Consider the following 21,799-nt stretch of genomic DNA (forward strand, 5'->3'; position numbering starts at 1 on the left):
ATAAAATGAAAGCATAATGAATAAGCGTACTCAGATAAAGATATTAAGCGAAAGTAATTCATCAGTCCTCGGTAGTATAGTGGTCAGTATCCCCGCCTGTCACGCGGGAGACCGGGGTTCGATTCCCCGCCGGGGAGGTAATGTTCTTTTAATTTCATAAAATGACAGCATAATGAACAAGCGTACTCAGATAAAGATATTAAGCGTCAGTAATTCATTAGTCCTCGGTAGTATAGTGGTCAGTATCCCCGCCTGTCACGCGGGAGACCGGGGTTCGATTCCCCGCCTGGGAGGTAATGTTCTTTTAATTTCATAAAATGACAGCATAATGAACAAGCGTACTCAGATAAAGATATTAAGCGAAAGTAATTCATCAGTCCTCGCTAGTATAGTGGTCAGTATCACCACCTGTTACGCGAGAGACCGGGGTTAAATTCCCCGCCGGGTATGTAATGTTCTTTTAATTTCATAAAATGACAGCATAATGAATAAGCGTACTCAGATAAAAATATTAAGCGAAAGTAAATTGTCAGTCCTCGGTAGTATAGTGGTCAGTATCCCCGCCTGTCACGCGGGAGACCGGGGTTCGATTCCCCGCCGGGGAGGTAATGTTCTTTTAATTTCATAAAATGACAGCATAATGAATAAGCGTACTCAGATAAAGATATTAAGCGAAAGTAATTCATCAGTCCTCGCTAGTATAGTGGTCAGTATCCCCGCCTGTCACGCGGGAGACCGGGGTTCGATTCCCCGCCGGGGAGGTAATGTTCTTTTAATTTCATAAAATGACAGCATAATGAATAAGAATACTCAGATAAAGATATTAAGCGAACATAATTCATCAGTCCTCGGTAGTATAATGGTTAGTGTCACCCCCTGCAACGCGGGAGACCGGGGTTCGATTCCCAGCCGGGAGGGTAATGTTCTTTTAATTTCATAAAATGACAGCATAATTAATAAGCGTACTCAGATAAAAATATTAAGCGAAAGTAAATTGTCAGTCTTCGGTTGTATAGTGGTCACTATCCCCGCGTGTTACTCGCGAGACCGGGGTTCGATTCCCCGCCTGGGAGGTAATGTTCTTTTAATTTCATAAAATGATAGCATAATGAACAAGCGTACTCAGATAAAGATATTAAGCGAAAGTAATTCATCAGTCCTCGGTAGTATAGTGGTCTGTATCACCGCCTGTTACGGGGGAGACCGGGGTTTGATTCCCCGCCGGGGAGGTAATGTTCTTTTAATTTCATAACATGACAGCATAATGAATAAGCGTACTCAGATAAAGATATTAAGCGAAAATAATTCATCAGTCCTCGGTAGTATAGTGGTCAGTATCCCCGCCTGTCACGCGGGAGACTGGGGTTCGATTCCCCGCCGGGGAGGTAACGTTCTTTTAAATTCATAAATGACAGCATAATGAATAAGCGTACTCAGATAAAGATATTAAGCGAAAGTAATTCTTCAGTCCTCGTTAGTATAGTGGTCAGTATCCCCGCCTGTCACGCGGGAGACTGGGGTTCGATTCCCCGCCGGGGAGGTAATGTTCTTTTAATTTCATAAAATGACAGCATAATGAATAAGCGTACTCAAATAAAAATATTAAGCGAAAGTAAATTGTCAGTCCTCGGTTGTATAGTGGTCAGTATCACCGCCTGTTATGGGGGTCACCGGGGTTCGATTCCCCGCCGGGGAGGTAGTGTTCTTTCAATTTCATAAAATGACAGCATAATGAATAAGCGTACTCAGATAAAGATATTAAGCGAAAGTAATTCATCAGTCCTCGTTAGTATAGTGGTCAGTACCCCCGCCTGTCACGCGGGAGACCGGGGTTCGATTCCCCGCCGGGGAGGTAATGTTCTTTTAATTTCATAAAATGATAGCATAATGAATAAGCGTACTCAGATAAAGATATTAAGCGAAAGTAACTCATCAGTCCTCGGTAGTATAGTGGCCAGTATCCCCGCCTGTTACTCGGGAGACCGGGGTTCTATTCCCCGACGGGGATGTAATGTACTTTTAATTTCATAAAATGACAGCATAATGAATAAGAGTACTCAGGTAAAGATATTATGCGAAAGGAATTCATTAGTACTCGGTAGTATAGTGGTTAGTGTCTCCGCCTGTCACGCGGGAGACCGGGGTTCGATTCCCCGCCGGGGAGGTAATGTTCTTTTAATTTCATAAAATGACAGCATAATGAATAAGCGTACTCAGATAAAGATATTAAGCGAAAGTAATTCATCAGTCCTCGTTAGTATAGTGTTCAGTATCCCCGCCCGTTACGCGGGAGACCGGGGTTCGATTCCCCGCCGGGGAGGTAATGTGCTTTTAATTTCATAAAATGACAGCATAATGAATAAGCGTACTCAGATAAAGATATTCAGCGAAATTTATTCTTCAGTCCTCGGTAGTAAAGTGGTCAGTATCCCCGCCTGTCACGTGGGAGACCGGGGTTCGATTCCCCGCCGGGGAGGTAATGTTCTTTTAATTTCATAAAATGACAGCATAATGAATAAGCGTACTCAGATAAAGATATTAAGCGAAAGTAATTCATCAGTCTTCGGTAGTATAGTGGTCAGTATCCCCACCTGTCACGCGGGAGACCGGAGTTCGATTCCCCGCCGGCGAGGTAATGTTCTTTTAATTTCATAAATGACAGCATAATGAATAAGCGTACTCAGATAAAGATATTAAGCGAAAGTAATTCATCAGTCCTCGTTAGTATAGTGGTTAGTACCCCCGCCTGTCACGCGGGAGACCGGGGTTCGATTCCCCGCCGGGGATGTAATGTTCTTTTAATTTCATAAAATGACAGCATAATGAATATGGGTACTCAGGTAAAGATATTATGCGAAAGGAATTCATTAGTACTCGGGAGTATAGTGGTTAGTGTCTCCGCCTGTCACGCGGGAGACCGGGGTTCGATTCCCCGCCGGGGAGGTAATTTTCTTTTAATTTCATAAAATGACAGCATAATGAATAAGCGTACTCAGATAAAGATATTAAGCGAAAGTAATTCATCAGTCCTCGTTAGTATAGTGTTCAGTATCCCCGCCCGTTACGCGGGAGACCGGGGTTCGATTCCTCGCCGGGGAGGTAATGTTCTTTTAATTTCATAAAATGACAGCATAATGATCAAGCGTACTCAGATAAAGATATTAAGCGTCAGTAATCCATCAGTCCTCGGTAGTATACAGGTCAGTATCCCCGCCTGTCACGCGGGAGACCGGGGTTCGATTCCCCGCCTGGGAGGTAATGTTCTTTTAATTTCATAAAATGACAGCATAATGAATAAGCGTACTGAGATAAAGATATTAAGCGAAAGTAATTCATCAGTCCTCGGTAGTATAGTGGTCAGTATCCCCGCCTGTTACACGGGAGACCGGGGTTTGATTCCCCACCGGGGAGGTAATGTTCTTTTAATTTCATAAAATGACAGCATAATGAATAAGCGTACTCAGATAAAGATATTAAGCGAAAGTAATTCATCAGTCCTCGTTAGTATAGTGGTCAGTACCCCCGCATGTCACGCGGGAGACCGGGGTTCGATTCCCCGCAGGAGAGGTAATGTTCTTTTAATTTCATAAAATGATAGCATAATGAATAAGCGTACTCAGATAAAGATATTAAGCGAAAGTAATTCATCAGTTCTCGGTAGTATAGTGGTCAGTATCCCCGCCAGTTACGCGCGAGACCGGGGTTAGATTCCCCGCCGGGGATGTAATGTTCTTTTAATTTCATAAAATGACAGCATAATGAACAAGAGTACTCAGTTAAAGATATTATGCGAAAGGAATTCATTAGTACTCGGTAGTATAGTGGTTAGTGTCTCCGCCTGTCACGCGGGAGACCGGGGTTCGATTCCCCGCCGGGGAAGTAATGTTGTTTTAATTTCATAAAATGACACAATAATGAATAAGCGTACTCAGATAAAGATATTAAGCGAAAGTAATTCATCAGTCCTCTTTAGTATAGTGTTCAGTATCCCCTCCCGTTACGTGGGAGACCGGGGTTCGATTCCCCGCCTGGGAGGTAATGTTCTTTTAATTTCATAATATGACAGCATAATCAACAAGCGTACTCAGATAAAGATATTAAGCGAAAGTAATTCATCAGTCCTCGGTAGTATAGTGGTCAGTATCACCGCCTGTTGCCGAGAAACCGGGGTTCGATTCCCCGCCGGGGAGGTAATGTTCTTTTAATTTCATAAAATGACAGCATAATGAATAAGCGTACTCAGATAAAGATATTAAGCGAAAGTAATTCATCAGTCCTCGGTAGTATAGTGGTCAGTATCACCGCCTGTTGCCGAGAAACCGGGGTTCGATTCCCCGCCGGGGAGGTAATGTTCTTTTAAATTCATAAAATGACAGCATAATGAATAAGCGTACTCAGATAAAGATATTAAGCGTCAGTAATTCATCAGTCCTCGGTAGTATAGTGGTCACTATCCCCGCCTGTCACGCGGGAGACCGGGGTTCGATACCCCTCCGGGGAGGTAATGTTCTTTTAATTTCATAAAATGACAGGATAATGAATAAGCGTACTCAGATAAAGATATTAAGCGAAAGTAATTCATCAGTCCTCGGTAGTATAGTGGTCAGTATCCCCGCCTGTTACGCGGGAGAGCGGGGTTCGATTCCCCGCCGGGGAGATAATGTGCTTTTAATTTCATAAAATGACAGCATAATAAATAAGAGTACTCAGGTAAAGATATTATGCGAAAGAAATTCATCAGTATTCGGTAGTATAGTGGTTAGTGTCTCCGCCTGTCACGCGGGAGACCGGGGTTCGATTCCCCGCCGGGGAGGTAATGTTCTTTTAATTTCATAAAATGACAGCATAATGAATAAGCGTACTCAGATAAAGACATTAAGCGAAAATAATTCATCAGTCCTCGTTAGTATAGTGTTCAGTATCCCCGCCCGTTACGCGGGAGACCGGGGTTCGATTCCCCGCCGGGGAGGTAATGTTCTTTTAATTTCATAAAATGACAGCTTAATGAATAAGCGTACTCAGATAAAGATATTAAGCGAAATTTATTCTTCAGTCCTCGGTAGTATAGTGGTCAGTATCCCCGCCTGTCACGTGGGAGACCGGGGTTCGATTCCCCGCCGGGGAGGTAATGTTCTTTTAATTTCATAAAATGACAGCATAATGAATAAGCGTACTCTGATAAAGATATTAAGCGAAAGTAATTCGTCAGTCCTCGTTAGTATAGTGGTCAGTACCCCCGCCTGTCACGCGGGAGACCGGGGTTCGATTCCCCGCCGGGGAGGTAATGTTCTTTTAATTTCATAAAATGATAGCATAATGAATAAGCGTACTCAGATAAAGATATTAAGCGAAAGTAATTCATCAGTCCTCGGTAGTATAGTGGTCAGTATCCCCGCCTGTTACGCGGGAGACCGGGGTTCGATTCCCCGCCGGGGATGTAATGTTCTTTTAATTTCATAAAATGACAGCATAATGAATAAGAGTACTCAGGTAAAGATATTATGCGAAAGGAATTCATTAGTACTCGGTAGTATAGTGGTTAGTGTCTCCGCCTGTCACGCGGGAGACCGGGGTTCGATTCCCCGCCGGGGAGGTAATGTTCTTTTAATTTCATAAAATGACAGCATAATGAATAAGCGTACTCAGATAAAGATATTAAGCGAAAGTAATTCATCAGTCCTCGTTAGTATAGTGTTCAGTATCCCCGCCCGTTACGCGGGAGACCGGGGTTCGATTCCCTGCCGGGGAGGTAATGTTCTTTTAATTTCATAAAATGGCAGCATAATGATCAAGCGTACTCAGATAAAGATATTAAGCGAAAGTAATTCATCAGTCCTCGCTAGTATAGTGGTCAGTATCACCGCCTGTTACGCGAGAAACCGGGGTTCGATTCCCCGCCGGGGAGGTAATGTTCTTTTAATTTCATAAAATGACAGCATAATGAATAAGCGTACTCAGATAAAGATATTAAGCGAAAGTAATTCATCAGTCCTCGGTAGTATAGTGGTCAGTATCCCCACCTGTCACGCGGGAGACCGGAGTTCGATTCCCCGCCGGCGAGGTAATGTTCGTTTAATTTCATAAATGACAGCATAATGAATAAGCGTACTCAGATAAAGATATTAAGCGAAAGTAATTTATCAGTCCTCGTTAGTATAGTGGTCAGTACCCCCGCCTGTCACGCGGGAGACCGGGGTTCGATTCCCCGCAGGGGAGGTAATGTTCTTTTAATTTCATAAAATGATAGCATAATGAATAAGCGTACTCAGATAAAGATATTAAACGAAAGTAGTTCATCAGTCCTCGGTAGTATAGTGGTCAGTATCCCCGCCTGTTACGCGGGAGAGCGGGGTTCGATTTCCCGCCGGGGATGTAATGTTCTTTTAATTTCATAAAATGACAGCATAATGAATAAGAGTACTCAGTTAAAGATATTATGCGAAAGGAATTCGTTAGCACTCGGTAGTATAGTGGTTAGTGTCTCCGCCTGTCACGCGGGAGACCGGTGTTCGATTCCCCGCCGGGGAGGTAATGTTCTTTTAATTTCATAAAATGACAGCATAATGAATAAGCGTACTCAGATAAAGATATTAAGCGAAAGTAATTCATCAGTCCTCGTTAGTATAGTGTTCAGTATCCCCGCGAGTTATGCGGGAGACCGGGGTTCGATTCCCCGCCGGGGAGGTAATGTTCTTTTAATTTCATAAAATGACAGCATAATGAACAAGCGTACTCAGATAAAGATATTAAGCGAAAGTAATTCATCAGTCCTCGGTAGTATAGTGGTCAGTATCACCGCCTGTTACCGAGAAACCGGGGTTCGATTCCCCGCCGGGGAGGTAATGTTCTTTTAATTTCATAAAATGACAGCATAATGAATAACTCTACTCAGATAAAGATATTAAGCGTCAGTAATTCATCATTCCTCGGTAGTATAGTGGTCAGTATCCCCGCCTGTCACGCGGGAGACCGGGGTTCGATTCCCCTCCGGGGAGGTAATGTTCTTTTAATTTCATAAAATGACAGCATAATGAATAAGCGTACTCAGATAAAGATATTAAGCGAAAGTAATTCATCAGTCCTCGGTAGTATAGTGGTCAGTATCCCCGCCTGTCACGCGGGAGACCGGGGTTCGATTCCCCGCCGGGAAGGTAATGTTCTTTTAATTTCATAAAATGACAGCATAATGAATAAGAATACTCAGGTAAAGATATTATGCGAAAGAAATTTATCAGTATTCGGTAGTATAGTGGTTATTGTCTCCGCCTGTCACGCGGGAGACCGGGGTTCGATTCCCCGCCGGGGAGGTAATGTTCTTTTAATTTCATAAAATGACAGCATAATGAATAAGCGTACTCAGATAAAGATATTAAGCGAAAGTAATTCATCAGTCCTCGTTAGTATAGTGTTCAGTATCCCCGCCCGTTACGCGGGAGACCGGGGTTCGATTCTCCGCCGGGGAGGTAATGTTCTTTTAATTTCCTAAAATGACAGCATAATGATCAAGCGTACTCAGATAAAGATATTAAGCGAAAGTATTTCGTCAGTCCTCGGTAGTATAGTGGTCAGTATCACCGCCTGTTACGGAGAAACCGGGGTTCGATTCTCCGCCGGGGAGGTATTGTTCTTTTAATTTCATAAAATGACAGCATAATGAATAAGCGTACTCAGATAAAGATATTAAGCGTCAGTAATTCATCAGTCCTCGGTAGTATACAGGTCAGTATCCCCGCCTGTCACGCGGGAGACCGGGGTTCGATTCCCCGCCGGGGAGGTAATGTTCTTTTAATTTCATAAAATGATAGCATAATGAATAAGCGTACTCAGATAAAGATATTAAGCGAAAGTAATTTATCAGTCCTCGGTAGTATAGTGGTCAGTATCCCCGCCTGTTACGCGGGAGACCGGGGTTCGATTCCCCGCCGGGGATGTAATGTTCTTTTAATTTCATAAAATGACTGCATAATGAATAAGAGTACTCAGTTAAAGATATTATGCGAAAGGAATTCATCAGTCCTCGTTAGTATAGTGGTCAGTACCCCCGCCTGTCACGCGGGAGACCGGGGTTCGATTCCCCGCAGGGGAGGTAATGTTCTTTTAATTTCATAAAATGATAGCATAATGAATAAGCGTACTCAGATAAAGATATTAAGCGAAAGTAATTCATCAGTTCTCGGTAGTATAGTGGTCAGTATCCCCGCCTGTTACGTGCGAGACCGGGGTTCGATTCCCCGCCGGGGATGTAATGTTCTTTTAATATCATAAAATGACAGCATAATGAATAAGAGTACTCAGTTAAAGATATTATGCGAAAGGAATTCATTAGTACTCGGTAGTATAGTGGTTAGTGTCTCCGCCTGTCACGCGGGAGACCGGGGTTCGATTCCCCGCCGGGGAAGTAATGTTGTTTTAATTTCATAAAATGACACAATAATGAATAAGCGTACTCAGATAAAGATATTAAGCGAAAGTAATTCATCAGTCCTCTTTAGTATAGTGTTCAGTATCCCCTCCCGTTACGTGGGAGACCGGGGTTCGATTCCCCGCCTGGGAGGTAATGTTCTTTTAATTTCATAATATGACAGCATAATCAACAAGCGTACTCAGATAAAGATATTAAGCGAAAGTAATTCATCAGTCCTCGGTAGTATAGTGGTCAGTATCACCGCCTGTTGCCGAGAAACCGGGGTTCGATTCCCCGCCGGGGAGGTAATGTTCTTTTAATTTCATAAAATGACAGCATAATGAATAAGCGTACTCAGATAAAGATATTAAGCGTCAGTAATTCATCAGTCCTCGGTAGTATAGTGGTCACTATCCCCGCCTGTCACGCGGGAGACCGGGGTTCGATTCCCCTCCGGGGAGGTAATGTTCTTTTAATTTCATAAAATGACAGGATAATGAATAAGCGTACTCAGATAAAGATATTAAGCGAAAGTAATTCATCAGTCCTCGGTAGTATAGTGGTCAGTATCACCGCCTGTTACGCGGGAGACCGGGGTTCGATTCCCCGCCGGGGAGATAATGTGCTTTTAATTTCATAAAATGACAGCATAATGAATAAGAGTACTCAGGTAAAGATATTATGCGAAAGAAATTGATCAGTATTCGGTAGTATAGTGGTTAGTGTCTCCGCCTGTCACGCGGGAGACCGGGGTTCGATTCCCCGCCGGGGAGATAATGTTCTTTTAATTTCATAAAATGACAGCATAATGAATAAGCGTACTCAGATAAAGATATTAAGCGAAAGTAATTCATCAGTCCTCGTTAGTATAGTGGTCAGTACCCCCGCCTGTCACGCGGGAGACCGGGGTTCGATTCCCCGCAGGAGAGGTAATGTTCTTTTAATTTCATAAAATGATAGCATAATGAATAAGCGTACTCAGATAAAGATATTAAGCGAAAGTAATTCATCAGTTCTCGGTAGTATAGTGGTCAGTATCCCCGCCTGTTACGTGCGAGACCGGGGTTCGATTCCCCGCCGGGGATGTAATGTTCTTTTAATTTCATAAAATGACAGCATAATGAATAAGAGTACTCAGTTAAAGATATTATGCGAAAGGAATTCATTAGTACTCGGTAGTATAGTGGTTAGTGTCTCCGCCTGTCACGCGGGAGACCGGGGTTCGATTCCCCGCCGGGGAAGTAATGTTGTTTTAATTTCATAAAATGACACAATAATGAATAGGCGTACTCAGATAAAGATATTAAGCGAAAGTAATTCATCAGTCCTCTTTAGTATAGTGTTCAGTATCCCCTCCCGTTACGTGGGAGACCGGGGTTCGATTCCCCGCCTGGGAGGTAATGTTCTTTTAATTTCATAATATGACAGCATAATCAACAAGCGTACTCAGATAAAGATATTAAGCGAAAGTAATTCATCAGTCCTCGGTAGTATAGTGGTCAGTATCACCGCCTGTTGCCGAGAAACCGGGGTTCGATTCCCCGCCGGGGAGGTAATGTTCTTTTAATTTCATAAAATGACAGCATAATGAATAAGCGTACTCAGATAAAGATATTAAGCGAAAGTAATTCATCAGTCCTCGGTAGTATAGTGGTCACTATCCCCGGCTGTCACGCGGGAGACCGGGGTTCGATTCCCCTCCGGGGAGGTAATGTTCTTTTAATTTCATAAAATGACAGGATAATGAATAAGCGTACTCAGATAAAGATATTAAGCGAAAGTAATTCATCAGTCCTCGCTAGTATAGTGGTCAGTATCACCGCCTGTTACGCGGGAACCCGGGGTTCGATTCCCCGCCGGGGAGATAATGTGCTTTTAATTTCATAAAATGACAGCATAATGAATAAGAGTACTCAGGTAAAGATATTATGCGAAAGAAATTCATCAGTATTCGGTAGTATAGTGGTTAGTGTCTCCGCCTGTCACGCGGGAGACCGGGGTTCGATTCCCCGCCGGGGAGGTAATGTTCTTTTAATTTCATAAAATGACAGCATAATGAATAAGCGTACTCAGATAAAGATATTAAGCGAAAATAATTCATCAGTCCTCGTTAGTATAGTGTTCAGTATCCCCGCCCGTTAAGCGGGAGACCGGGGTTCGATTCCCCGCCGGGGAGGTAATGTTCTTTTAATTTCATAAAATGACAGCTTAATGAATAAGCGTACTCAGATAAAGATATTAAGCGAAAGTAATTCATCAGTTCTCGGTAGTATAGTGGTCAGTATCCCCGCCTGTCACGTGGGAGACCGGGGTTCGATTCCCCGCCGGGGAGGTAATGTTCTTTTAATTTCATAAAATGACAGCATAATGAATAAGCGTACTCAGATAAAGATATTAAGCGAAAGTAATTCATCAGTCCTCGGTAGTATAGTGGTCAGTATCCCCGCCTGTTACACGGGAGACCGGGGTTTGATTCCCCGCCGGGGAGGTAATGTTCTTTTAATTTCATAAAATGACAGCATAATGAATAAGCGTACTCAGATAAAGATATTAAGCGAAAGTAATTCATCAGTCCTCGTTAGTATAGTGGTCAGTACCCCCGCATGTCACGCGGGAGACCGGGGTTCGATTCCCCGCAGGAGAGGTAATGTTCTTTTAATTTCATAAAATGATAGCATAATGAATAAGCGTACTCAGATAAAGATATTAAGCGAAAGTAATTCATCAGTTCTCGGTAGTATAGTGGTCAGTATCCCCGCCTGTTACGCGCGAGACCGGGGTTCGATTCCCCGCCGGGGATGTAATGTTCTTTTAATTTCATAAAATGACAGCATAATGAACAAGAGTACTCAGTTAAAGATATTATGCGAAAGGAATTCATTAGTACTCGGTAGTATAGTGGTTAGTGTCTCCGCCTGTCACGCGGGAGACCGGGGTTCGATTCCCCGCCGGGGAAGTAATGTTGTTTTAATTTCATAAAATGACACAATAATGAATAAGCGTACTCAGATAAAGATATTAAGCGAAAGTAATTCATCAGTCCTCTTTAGTATAGTGTTCAGTATCCCCTCCCGTTACGTGGGAGACCGGGGTTCGATTCCCCGCCTGGGAGGTAATGTTCTTTTAATTTCATAATATGACAGCATAATCAACAAGCGTACTCAGATAAAGATATTAAGCGAAAGTAATTCATCAGTCCTCGGTAGTATAGTGGTCAGTATCACCGCCTGTTGCCGAGAAACCGGGGTTCGATTCCCCGCCGGGGAGGTAATGTTCTTTTAATTTCATAAAATGACAGCATAATGAATAAGCGTACTCAGATAAAGATATTAAGCGAAAGTAATTCATCAGTCCTCGGTAGTATAGTGGTCAGTATCACCGCCTGTTGCCGAGAAACCGGGGTTCGATTCCCCGCCGGGGAGGTAATGTTCTTTTAAATTCATAAAATGACAGCATAATGAATAAGCGTACTCAGATAAAGATATTAAGCGTCAGTAATTCATCAGTCCTCGGTAGTATAGTGGTCACTATCCCCGCCTGTCACGCGGGAGACCGGGGTTCGATTCCCCTCCGGGGAGGTAATGTTCTTTTAATTTCATAAAATGACAGGATAATGAATAAGCGTACTCAGATAAAGATATTAAGCGAAAGTAATTCATCAGTCCTCGGTAGTATAGTGGTCAGTATCCCCGCCTGTTACGCGGGAGACCGGGGTTCGATTCCCCGCCGGGGAGATAATGTGCTTTTAATTTCATAAAATGACAGCATAATAAATAAGAGTACTCAGGTAAAGATATTATGCGAAAGAAATTCATCAGTATTCGGTAGTATAGTGGTTAGTGTCTCCGCCTGTCACGCGGGAGACCGGGGTTCGATTCCCCGCCGGGGAGGTAATGTTCTTTTAATTTCATAAAATGACAGCATAATGAATAAGCGTACTCAGATAAAGACATTAAGCGAAAATAATTCATCAGTCCTCGTTAGTATAGTGTTCAGTATCCCCGCCCGTTACGCGGGAGACCGGGGTTCGATTCCCCGCCGGGGAGGTAATGTTCTTTTAATTTCATAAAATGACAGCTTAATGAATAAGCGTACTCAGATAAAGATATTAAGCGAAATTTATTCTTCAGTCCTCGGTAGTATAGTGGTCAGTATCCCCGCCTGTCACGTGGGAGACCGGGGTTCGATTCCCCCCCGGGGAGGTAATGTTCTTTTAATTTCATAAAATGACAGCATAATGAATAAGCGTACTCTGATAAAGATATTATGCGAAAGGAATTCATTAGTACTCGGTAGTATAGTGGTTAGTGTCTCCGCCTGTCACGCGGGAGACCGGGGTTCGATTCCCCGCCGGGGAGGTAATGTTCTTTTAATTTCATAAAATGACAGCATAATGAATAAGCGTACTCAGATAAAGATATTAAGCGAAAGTAATTCATCAGTCCTCGTTAGTATAGTGTTCAGTATCCCCGCCCGTTACGCGGGAGACCGGGGTTCGATTCCCTGCCGGGGAGGTAATGTTCTTTTAATTTCATAAAATGGCAGCATAATGATCAAGCGTACTCAGATAAAGATATTAAGCGAAAGTAATTCATCAGTCCTCGCTAGTATAGTGGTCAGTATCACCGCCTGTTACGCGAGAAACCGGGGTTCGATTCCCCGCCGGGGAGGTAATGTTCTTTTAATTTCATAAAATGACAGCATAATGAATAAGCGTACTCAGATAAAGATATTAAGCGAAAGTAATTCATCAGTCCTCGGTAGTATAGTGGTCAGTATCCCCACCTGTCACGCGGGAGACCGGAGTTCGATTCCCCGCCGGCGAGGTAATGTTCGTTTAATTTCATAAATGACAGCATAATGAATAAGCGTACTCAGATAAAGATATTAAGCGAAAGTAATTTATCAGTCCTCGTTAGTATAGTGGTCAGTACCCCCGCCTGTCACGCGGGAGACCGGGGTTCGATTCCCCGCAGGGGAGGTAATGTTCTTTTAATTTCATAAAATGATAGCATAATGAATAAGCGTACTCAGATAAAGATATTAAACGAAAGTAGTTCATCAGTCCTCGGTAGTATAGTGGTCAGTATCCCCGCCTGTTACGCGGGAGAGCGGGGTTCGATTTCCCGCCGGGGATGTAATGTTCTTTTAATTTCATAAAATGACAGCATAATGAATAAGAGTACTCAGTTAAAGATATTATGCGAAAGGAATTCGTTAGCACTCGGTAGTATAGTGGTTAGTGTCTCCGCCTGTCACGCGGGAGACCGGTGTTCGATTCCCCGCCGGGGAGGTAATGTTCTTTTAATTTCATAAAATGACAGCATAATGAATAAGCGTACTCAGATAAAGATATTAAGCGAAAGTAATTCATCAGTCCTCGTTAGTATAGTGTTCAGTATCCCCGCGAGTTATGCGGGAGACCGGGGTTCGATTCCCCGCCGGGGAGGTAATGTTCTTTTAATTTCATAAAATGACAGCATAATGAACAAGCGTACTCAGATAAAGATATTAAGCGAAAGTAATTCATCAGTCCTCGGTAGTATAGTGGTCAGTATCACCGCCTGTTACCGAGAAACCGGGGTTCGATTCCCCGCCGGGGAGGTAATGTTCTTTTAATTTCATAAAATGACAGCATAATGAATAAGTCTACTCAGATAAAGATATTAAGCGTCAGTAATTCATCATTCCTCGGTAGTATAGTGGTCAGTATCCCCGCCTGTCACGCGGGAGACCGGGGTTCGATTCCCCTCCGGGGAGGTAATGTTCTTTTAATTTCATAAAATGACAGCATAATGAATAAGCGTACTCAGATAAAGATATTAAGCGAAAGTAATTCATCAGTCCTCGGTAGTATAGTGGTCAGTATCCCCGCCTGTCACGCGGGAGACCGGGGTTCGATTCCCCGCCGGGAAGGTAATGTTCTTTTAATTTCATAAAATGACAGCATAATGAATAAGAATACTCAGGTAAAGATATTATGCGAAAGAAATTTATCAGTATTCGGTAGTATAGTGGTTATTGTCTCCGCCTGTCACGCGGGAGACCGGGGTTCGATTCCCCGCCGGGGAGGTAATGTTCTTTTAATTTCATAAAATGACAGCATAATGAATAAGCGTACTCAGATAAAGATATTAAGCGAAAGTAATTCATCAGTCCTCGTTAGTATAGTGTTCAGTATCCCCGCCCGTTACGCGGGAGACCGGGGTTCGATTCTCCGCCGGGGAGGTAATGTTCTTTTAATTTCCTAAAATGACAGCATAATGATCAAGCGTACTCAGATAAAGATATTAAGCGAAAGTATTTCGTCAGTCCTCGGTAGTATAGTGGTCAGTATCACCGCCTGTTACGGAGAAACCGGGGTTCGATTCCCCGCCGGGGAGGTATTGTTCTTTTAATTTCATAAAATGACAGCATAATGAATAAGCGTACTCAGATAAAGATATTAAGCGTCAGTAATTCATCAGTCCTCGGTAGTATACAGGTCAGTATCCCCGCCTGTCACGCGGGAGACCGGGGTTCGATTCCCCGCCGGGGAGGTAATGTTCTTTTAATTTCATAAAATGATAGCATAATGAATAAGCGTACTCAGATAAAGATATTAAGCGAAAGTAATTCATCAGTCCTCGGTAGTATAGTGGTCAGTATCCCCGCCTGTTACGCGGGAGACCGGGGTTCGATTCCCCGCCGGGGATGTAATGTTCTTTTAATTTCATAAAATGACTGCATAATGAATAAGAGTACTCAGTTAAAGATATTATGCGAAAGGAATTCATTAGTACTCGGTAGTATAGTGGTTAGTGTCTCCGCCTGTCACGCGGGAGACCGGGGTTCGATTCCCCGCCTGGTAGGTAATGTTCTTTTAATTTCATAAAATGACAGCATAATGAATAAGCGTACTCAGATAAAGATATTAAGCGAAAGTAATTCATCAGTCCTCGGTAGTATAGTGGTCAGTATCCCCGCCTGTTACGCGGGAGCCCGGGGTTTGATTCCCCGCCTGGGAGGTAATGTTCTTTTAATTTCATAAAATGACAGCATAATGAATAAGCGTACTCAGATAAAGATATTAAGCGAAAGTAATTCATCAGTCCTCGTTAGTATAGTGGTCAGTACCCCCGCCTGTCACGCGGGAGACCGGGGTTCGATTCCCCGCAGGGGAGGTAATGTTCTTTTAATTTCATAAAATGATAGCATAATGAATAAGCGTACTCAGATAAAGATATTAAGCGAAAGTAATTCATCAGTTCTCGGTAGTATAGTGGTCAGTATCCCCGCCTGTTACGTGCGAGACCGGGGTTCGATTCCCCGCCGGGGATGTAATGTTCTTTTAATATCATAAAATGACAGCATAATGAATAAGAGTACTCAGTTAAAGATATTATGCGAAAGGAATTCATTAGTACTCGGTAGTATAGTGGTTAGTGTCTCCGCCTGTCACGCGGGAGACCGGGGTTCGATTCCCCGCCGGGGAAGTAATGTTGTTTTAATTTCATAAAATGACACAATAATGAATAAGCGTACTCAGATAAAGATATTAAGCGAAAGTAATTCATCAGTCCTCTTTAGTATAGTGTTCAGTATCCCCTCCCGTTACGTGGGAGACCGGGGTTCGATTCCCCGCCTGGGAGGTAATGTTCTTTTAATTTCATAATATGACAGCATAATCAACAAGCGTACTCAGATAAAGATATTAAGCGAAAGTAATTCATCAGTCCTCGGTAGTATAGTGGTCAGTATCACCGCCTGTTGCCGAGAAACCGGGGTTCGATTCCCCGCCGGGGAGGTAATGTTCTTTTAATTTCATAAAATGACAGCATAATGAATAAGCGTACTCAGATAAAGATATTAAGCGTCAGTAATTCATCAGTCCTCGGTAGTATAGTGGTCACTATCCCCGCCTGTCACGCGGGAGACCGGGGTTCGATTCCCCTCCGGGGAGGTAATGTTCTTTTAATTTCATAAAATGACAGGATAATGAATAAGCGTACTCAGATAAAGATATTAAGCGAAAGTAATTCATCAGTCCTCGGTAGTATAGTGGTCAGTATCACCGCCTGTTACGCGGGAGACCGGGGTTCGATTCCCCGCCGGGGAGATAATGTGCTTTTAATTTCATAAAATGACAGCATAATGAATAAGAGTACTCAGGTAAAGATATTATGCGAAAGAAATTGATCAGTATTCGGTAGTATAGTGGTTAGTGTCTCCGCCTGTCACGCGGGAGACCGGGGTTCGATTCCCCGCCGGGGAGATAATGTTCTTTTAATTTCATAAAATGACAGCATAATGAATAAGCGTACTCAGATAAAGATATTAAGCGAAAGTAATTCATCAGTCCTCGTTAGTATAGTGGTCAGTACCCCCGCCTGTCACGCGGGAGACCGGGGTTCGATTCCCCGCAGGAGAGGTAATGTTCTTTTAATTTCATAAAATGATAGCATAATGAATAAGCGTACTCAGATAAAGATATTAAGCGAAAGTAATTCATCAGTTCTCGGTAGTATAGTGGTCAGTATCCCCGCCTGTTACGTGCGAGACCGGGGTTCGATTCCCCGCCGGGGATGTAATGTTCTTTTAATTTCATAAAATGACAGCATAATGAATAAGAGTACTCAGTTAAAGATATTATGCGAAAGGAATTCATTAGTACTCGGTAGTATAGTGGTTAGTGTCTCCGCCTGTCACGCGGGAGACCGGGGTTCGATTCCCCGCCGGGGAAGTAATGTTGTTTTAATTTCATAAAATGACACAATAATGAATAAGCGTACTCAGATAAAGATATTAAGCGAAAGTAATTCATCAGTCCTCTTTAGTATAGTGTTCAGTATCCCCTCCCGTTACGTGGGAGACCGGGGTTCGATTCCCCGCCTGGGAGGTAATGTTCTTTTAATTTCATAATATGACAGCATAATCAACAAGCGTACTCAGATAAAGATATTAAGCGAAAGTAATTCATCAGTCCTCGGTAGTATAGTGGTCAGTATCACCGCCTGTTGCCGAGAAACCGGGGTTCGATTCCCCGCCGGGGAGGTAATGTTCTTTTAATTTCATAAAATGACAGCATAATGAATAAGCGTACTCAGATAAAGATATTAAGCGAAAGTAATTCATCAGTCCTCGGTAGTATAGTGGTCACTATCCCCGGCTGTCACGCGGGAGACCGGGGTTCGATTCCCCTCCGGGGAGGTAATGTTCTTTTAATTTCATAAAATGACAGGATAATGAATAAGCGTACTCAGATAAAGATATTAAGCGAAAGTAATTCATCAGTCCTCGGTAGTATAGTGGTCAGTATCACCGCCTGTTACGCGGGAACCCGGGGTTCGATTCCCCGCCGGGGAGATAATGTGCTTTTAATTTCATAAAATGACAGCATAATGAATAAGAGTACTCAGGTAAAGATATTATGCGAAAGAAATTCATCAGTATTCGGTAGTATAGTGGTTAGTGTCTCCGCCTGTCACGCGGGAGACCGGGGTTCGATTCCCCGCCGGGGAGGTAATGTTCTTTTAATTTCATAAAATGACAGCATAATGAATAAGCGTACTCAGATAAAGATATTAAGCGAAAATAATTCATCAGTCCTCGTTAGTATAGTGTTCAGTATCCCCGCCCGTTAAGCGGGAGACCGGGGTTCGATTCCCCGCCGGGGAGGTAATGTTCTTTTAATTTCATAAAATGACAGCTTAATGAATAAGCGTACTCAGATAAAGATATTAAGCGAAAGTAATTCATCAGTTCTCGGTAGTATAGTGGTCAGTATCCCCGCCTGTCACGTGGGAGACCGGGGTTCGATTCCCCGCCGGGGAGGTAATGTTCTTTTAATTTCATAAAATGACAGCATAATGAATAAGCGTACTCAGATAAAGATATTAAGCGAAAGTAATTCGTCAGTCCTCGTTAGTATAGTGGTCAGTACCCCCGCCTGTCACGCGGGAGACCGGGGTTCGATTCCCCGCCGGGGAGGTAATGTTCTTTTAATTTCATAAAATGATAGCATAATGAATAAGCGTACTCAGATAAAGATATTAAGCGAAAGTAATTCATCAGTCCCCGGTAGTATAGTGGTCAGTATCCCCGCCTGTTACGCGGGAGACCGGGGTTCGATTCCCCGCCGGGGATGTAATGTTCTTTTAATTTCATAAAATGACAGCATAATGAATAAGAGTACTCAGGTAAAGATATTATGCGAAAGGAATTCATTAGTACTCGGTAGTATAGTGGTTAGTGTCTCCGCCTGTCACGCGGGAGACCGGGGTTCGATTCCCCGCCGGGGAGGTAATGTTCTTTTAATTTCATAAAATGACAGCATAATGAATAAGCGTACTCAGATAAAGATATTAAGCGAAAGTAATTCATCAGTTCTCGTTAGTATAGTGTTCAGTATCCCCGCCCGTTACGCGGGAGACCGGGGTTCGATTCCCTGCCGGGGAGGTAATGTTCTTTTAATTTCATAAAATGGCAGCATAATGATCAAGCGTACTCAGATAAAGATATTAAGCGAAAGTAATTCATCAGTCCTCGCTAGTATAGTGGTCAGTATCACCGCCTGTTACGCGACAAACCGGGGTTCGATTCCCCGCCGGGGAGGTAATGTTCTTTTAATTTCATAAAATGACAGCATAATGAATAAGCGTACTCAGATAAAGATATTAAGCGTCACTAATTCATCAGTCCTCGGTAGTATAGTGGTCAGTATCCCCGCCTGTCACGCGGGAGACCGGGGTTCGATTCCCCGCCGGGGAGGTAATGTTCTTTTAATTTCATAAAATGACAGCATAATGAATAAGCGTACTCAGATAAAGATATTAAGCGAAAGTAATTCATCAGTCCTCGTTAGTATAGTGGTCAGTACCCCCGCCTGTCACGCGGGAGACCGGGGTTCGATTCCCCGCAGGGGAGGTAATGTGCTTTTAATTTCATAAAATGATAGCATAATGAATAAGCGTACTCAGATAAAGATATTAAGCGAAAGTAGTTCATCAGTCCTCGGTAGTATAGTGGTCAGTATCCCCGCCAGTTATGCGGGAGACCGGGGTTCGATTCCCCGCCGGGGAGGTAATGTTCTTTTAATTTCATAAAATGACAGCATAATGAATAAGAGTACTCAGTTAAAGATATTATGCGAAAGGAATTCATTAGCACTCGGTAGTATAGTGGTTAGTGTCTCCGCCTGTCACGCGGGAGGCCGGGGTTCGATTCCCCGCCGGGGAGGTAATGTTCTTTTAATTTCATAAAATGACAGCATAATGAATAAGCGTACTCAGATAAAGATATTAAGCGAAAGTAATTCATCAGTCCTCGTTAGTATAGTGTTCAGTATCCCCGCCAGTTATGCGGGAGACCGGGGTTCGATTCCCCGCCGGGGAGGTAATGTTCTTTTAATTTCATAAAATGACAGCATAATGAACAAGCGTACTCAGATAAAGATATTAAGCGAAAGTAATTCATCAGTCCTCGGTAGTATAGTGGTCAGTATCACCGCCTGTTACCGAGAAGCCGGGGTTCGATTCCCCGCCGGGGAGGTAATGTTCTTTTAATTTCATAAAATGACAGCATAATGAATAAGCGTACTCAGATAAAGATATTAAGCGTCAGTAATTCATCAGTCCTCGGTAGTATAGTGGTCAGTATCCCCGCCTGTCACGCGGGAGACCGGGGTTCGATTCCCCTCCGGGGAGGTAATGTTCTTTTAATTTCATAAAATGACAGCATAATGAATAAGCGTACTCAGATAAAGATATTAAGCGAAAGTAATTTATCAGTCCTCGGTAGTATAGTGGTCAGTATCCCCGCCTGTCACGCGGGAGACCGGGGTTCGATTCCCCGCCGGGAAGGTAATGTTCTTTTAATTTCATAAAATGACAGCATAATGAATAAGAATACTCAGGTAAAGATATTATGCGAAAGAAATTTATCAGTATTCGGTAGTATAGTGGTTATTGTCTCCGCCTGTCACGCGGGAGACCGGGGTTCGATTCCCCGCCGGGGAGGTAATGTTCTTTTAATTTCATAAAATGACAGCATAATGAATAAGCGTACTCAGATAAAGATATTAAGCGAAAGTAATTCATCAGTCCCCGTTAGTATAGTGTTCAGTATCCCCGCCCGTTACGCGGGAGACCGGGGTTCGATTCCCCGCCGGGGAGGTAATGTTCTCTTAATTTCATAAAATGACAGGATAATGAATAAGCGTACTCAGATAAAGATATTAAGCGAAATTTATTCTTCAGTCCTCGGTAGTATAGTGGTCAGTATCCCCGCCTGTCACGTGGGAGACCGGGGTTCGATTCCCCGCCGGGGAGGTAATGTTCTTTTAATTTCATAAAATGACAGCATAATGAATAAGCGTACTCAGATAAAGATATTAAGCGAAAGTAATTCATCAGTCCTCGGTAGTATAGTGGTCAGTATCCCCGCCTGTCACGCGAGAGACCGGGGTTCGATTCCCCGCCGGGGAGGTAATGTTCTTTTAATTTCATAAAATGGCAGAATACTGAATAAGCGTACTCAGATAAAGATATTAAGCGAAAATTATTCGTGATCCTCAACTCGACTGAAAACGGGCGGGGCAAGCGTGCATTACCTCGTGCTCGGCATTATACAACCCTATCTCCCGTTCAGTAGCGGCTCTTGGCAGAAGCTAGCTGCAATGTTGAATAGAAGTAGTAGCTATGTCTCAGCAGTCGTCAGAAATTTCATTCACAGTTTCAAGAGTTGAACGTATGATGTCAGATTTCAAAATTTTCTTAGCCTGGCGTTGGGAAAAATCGTTCTTTTTCTGGAACTTTTCCAAGAAAGTACTAGTTTCAAAGAACACTTCAGAAATAACAGCAATCGTTTGACATAACGTAATAATCACCAAAATGTTATATTGTTTCGGAGCTAAGTCCGTTTTCAAAAATCTTAGACCATAATGTAATTCGAACCACGACAGCTGTTACAGTCAGGTGTAACAGTAATTTATACAAACCATAAAACAAAGCAATAATTTGATCATTCCTCCTGTTAAATAAGGGATATTACTACTACGTGATATTAGTCTCTATTGAAGCTTCATAATTTATTTGTAATAAACATTGAGATTAGTTGGGCTACATTTGCACTGTTGTTACCGTAGTCATTCATTCATAGTGTTCTGCCCAAGGGCAGGTATTTCACTGCAAATCCAGCATTCTCCAGTCTTTCTCTTTTCTGCCTTCCTCTAAGTCTCCGCATATGATCTATATAATACCTTAATGTCGTCTATCATCTGATATATTCTTCTGCTCCAAACTCTTCTCCCGTTCACCATTCCTTCTAGTGTATCCTTCAGAAGGCAGATATGTTACAATATACAAATTTTATAACACAATACAGTGCGGTATATACATTTGTGTAATTTTTTTCATT

At 42.9% G+C, this 21,799-nt stretch overlaps 1 protein-coding gene and 24 non-coding genes across 25 annotated transcripts in view; all 25 read left to right on the top strand.

Annotated features, from left to right (window-relative positions):
- LOC138715480 (esterase E4-like) overlaps positions 1–21,799 on the top strand; it is a 193,150-nt gene that overhangs the window by 57,776 nt on the left and 113,575 nt on the right. The window lies entirely within an intron of this gene.
- TRNAD-GUC (transfer RNA aspartic acid (anticodon GUC)) lies at positions 66–137 on the top strand. The gene has a single exon. It is a non-coding gene; the product is annotated as a tRNA-Asp (tRNA).
- On the top strand, positions 222–293 carry TRNAD-GUC (transfer RNA aspartic acid (anticodon GUC)). The gene has a single exon. It is a non-coding gene; the product is annotated as a tRNA-Asp (tRNA).
- On the top strand, positions 534–605 carry TRNAD-GUC (transfer RNA aspartic acid (anticodon GUC)). The gene has a single exon. It is a non-coding gene; the product is annotated as a tRNA-Asp (tRNA).
- On the top strand, positions 690–761 carry TRNAD-GUC (transfer RNA aspartic acid (anticodon GUC)). Its single transcript has one exon. It is a non-coding gene; the product is annotated as a tRNA-Asp (tRNA).
- Positions 1,314–1,385, top strand: TRNAD-GUC (transfer RNA aspartic acid (anticodon GUC)). The gene has a single exon. It is a non-coding gene; the product is annotated as a tRNA-Asp (tRNA).
- TRNAD-GUC (transfer RNA aspartic acid (anticodon GUC)) lies at positions 1,781–1,852 on the top strand. The gene has a single exon. It is a non-coding gene; the product is annotated as a tRNA-Asp (tRNA).
- TRNAD-GUC (transfer RNA aspartic acid (anticodon GUC)) lies at positions 2,716–2,787 on the top strand. The gene has a single exon. It is a non-coding gene; the product is annotated as a tRNA-Asp (tRNA).
- Positions 5,054–5,125, top strand: TRNAD-GUC (transfer RNA aspartic acid (anticodon GUC)). Its single transcript has one exon. It is a non-coding gene; the product is annotated as a tRNA-Asp (tRNA).
- On the top strand, positions 5,210–5,281 carry TRNAD-GUC (transfer RNA aspartic acid (anticodon GUC)). Its single transcript has one exon. It is a non-coding gene; the product is annotated as a tRNA-Asp (tRNA).
- TRNAD-GUC (transfer RNA aspartic acid (anticodon GUC)) lies at positions 6,924–6,995 on the top strand. The gene has a single exon. It is a non-coding gene; the product is annotated as a tRNA-Asp (tRNA).
- TRNAD-GUC (transfer RNA aspartic acid (anticodon GUC)) lies at positions 7,080–7,151 on the top strand. The gene has a single exon. It is a non-coding gene; the product is annotated as a tRNA-Asp (tRNA).
- On the top strand, positions 10,665–10,736 carry TRNAD-GUC (transfer RNA aspartic acid (anticodon GUC)). Its single transcript has one exon. It is a non-coding gene; the product is annotated as a tRNA-Asp (tRNA).
- Positions 12,067–12,138, top strand: TRNAN-GUU (transfer RNA asparagine (anticodon GUU)). Its single transcript has one exon. It is a non-coding gene; the product is annotated as a tRNA-Asn (tRNA).
- TRNAD-GUC (transfer RNA aspartic acid (anticodon GUC)) lies at positions 12,535–12,606 on the top strand. The gene has a single exon. It is a non-coding gene; the product is annotated as a tRNA-Asp (tRNA).
- TRNAD-GUC (transfer RNA aspartic acid (anticodon GUC)) lies at positions 14,093–14,164 on the top strand. Its single transcript has one exon. It is a non-coding gene; the product is annotated as a tRNA-Asp (tRNA).
- On the top strand, positions 14,249–14,320 carry TRNAD-GUC (transfer RNA aspartic acid (anticodon GUC)). Its single transcript has one exon. It is a non-coding gene; the product is annotated as a tRNA-Asp (tRNA).
- On the top strand, positions 18,146–18,217 carry TRNAD-GUC (transfer RNA aspartic acid (anticodon GUC)). Its single transcript has one exon. It is a non-coding gene; the product is annotated as a tRNA-Asp (tRNA).
- On the top strand, positions 18,302–18,373 carry TRNAD-GUC (transfer RNA aspartic acid (anticodon GUC)). The gene has a single exon. It is a non-coding gene; the product is annotated as a tRNA-Asp (tRNA).
- TRNAN-GUU (transfer RNA asparagine (anticodon GUU)) lies at positions 18,458–18,529 on the top strand. The gene has a single exon. It is a non-coding gene; the product is annotated as a tRNA-Asn (tRNA).
- TRNAD-GUC (transfer RNA aspartic acid (anticodon GUC)) lies at positions 19,082–19,153 on the top strand. Its single transcript has one exon. It is a non-coding gene; the product is annotated as a tRNA-Asp (tRNA).
- On the top strand, positions 20,017–20,088 carry TRNAD-GUC (transfer RNA aspartic acid (anticodon GUC)). The gene has a single exon. It is a non-coding gene; the product is annotated as a tRNA-Asp (tRNA).
- Positions 20,173–20,244, top strand: TRNAD-GUC (transfer RNA aspartic acid (anticodon GUC)). The gene has a single exon. It is a non-coding gene; the product is annotated as a tRNA-Asp (tRNA).
- Positions 20,641–20,712, top strand: TRNAD-GUC (transfer RNA aspartic acid (anticodon GUC)). The gene has a single exon. It is a non-coding gene; the product is annotated as a tRNA-Asp (tRNA).
- TRNAD-GUC (transfer RNA aspartic acid (anticodon GUC)) lies at positions 20,797–20,868 on the top strand. The gene has a single exon. It is a non-coding gene; the product is annotated as a tRNA-Asp (tRNA).

Source organism: Periplaneta americana, chromosome 15, assembly GCF_040183065.1.
Source record: "Periplaneta americana isolate PAMFEO1 chromosome 15, P.americana_PAMFEO1_priV1, whole genome shotgun sequence".
Lineage (NCBI taxonomy): Eukaryota > Metazoa > Arthropoda > Insecta > Blattodea > Blattidae > Periplaneta > Periplaneta americana.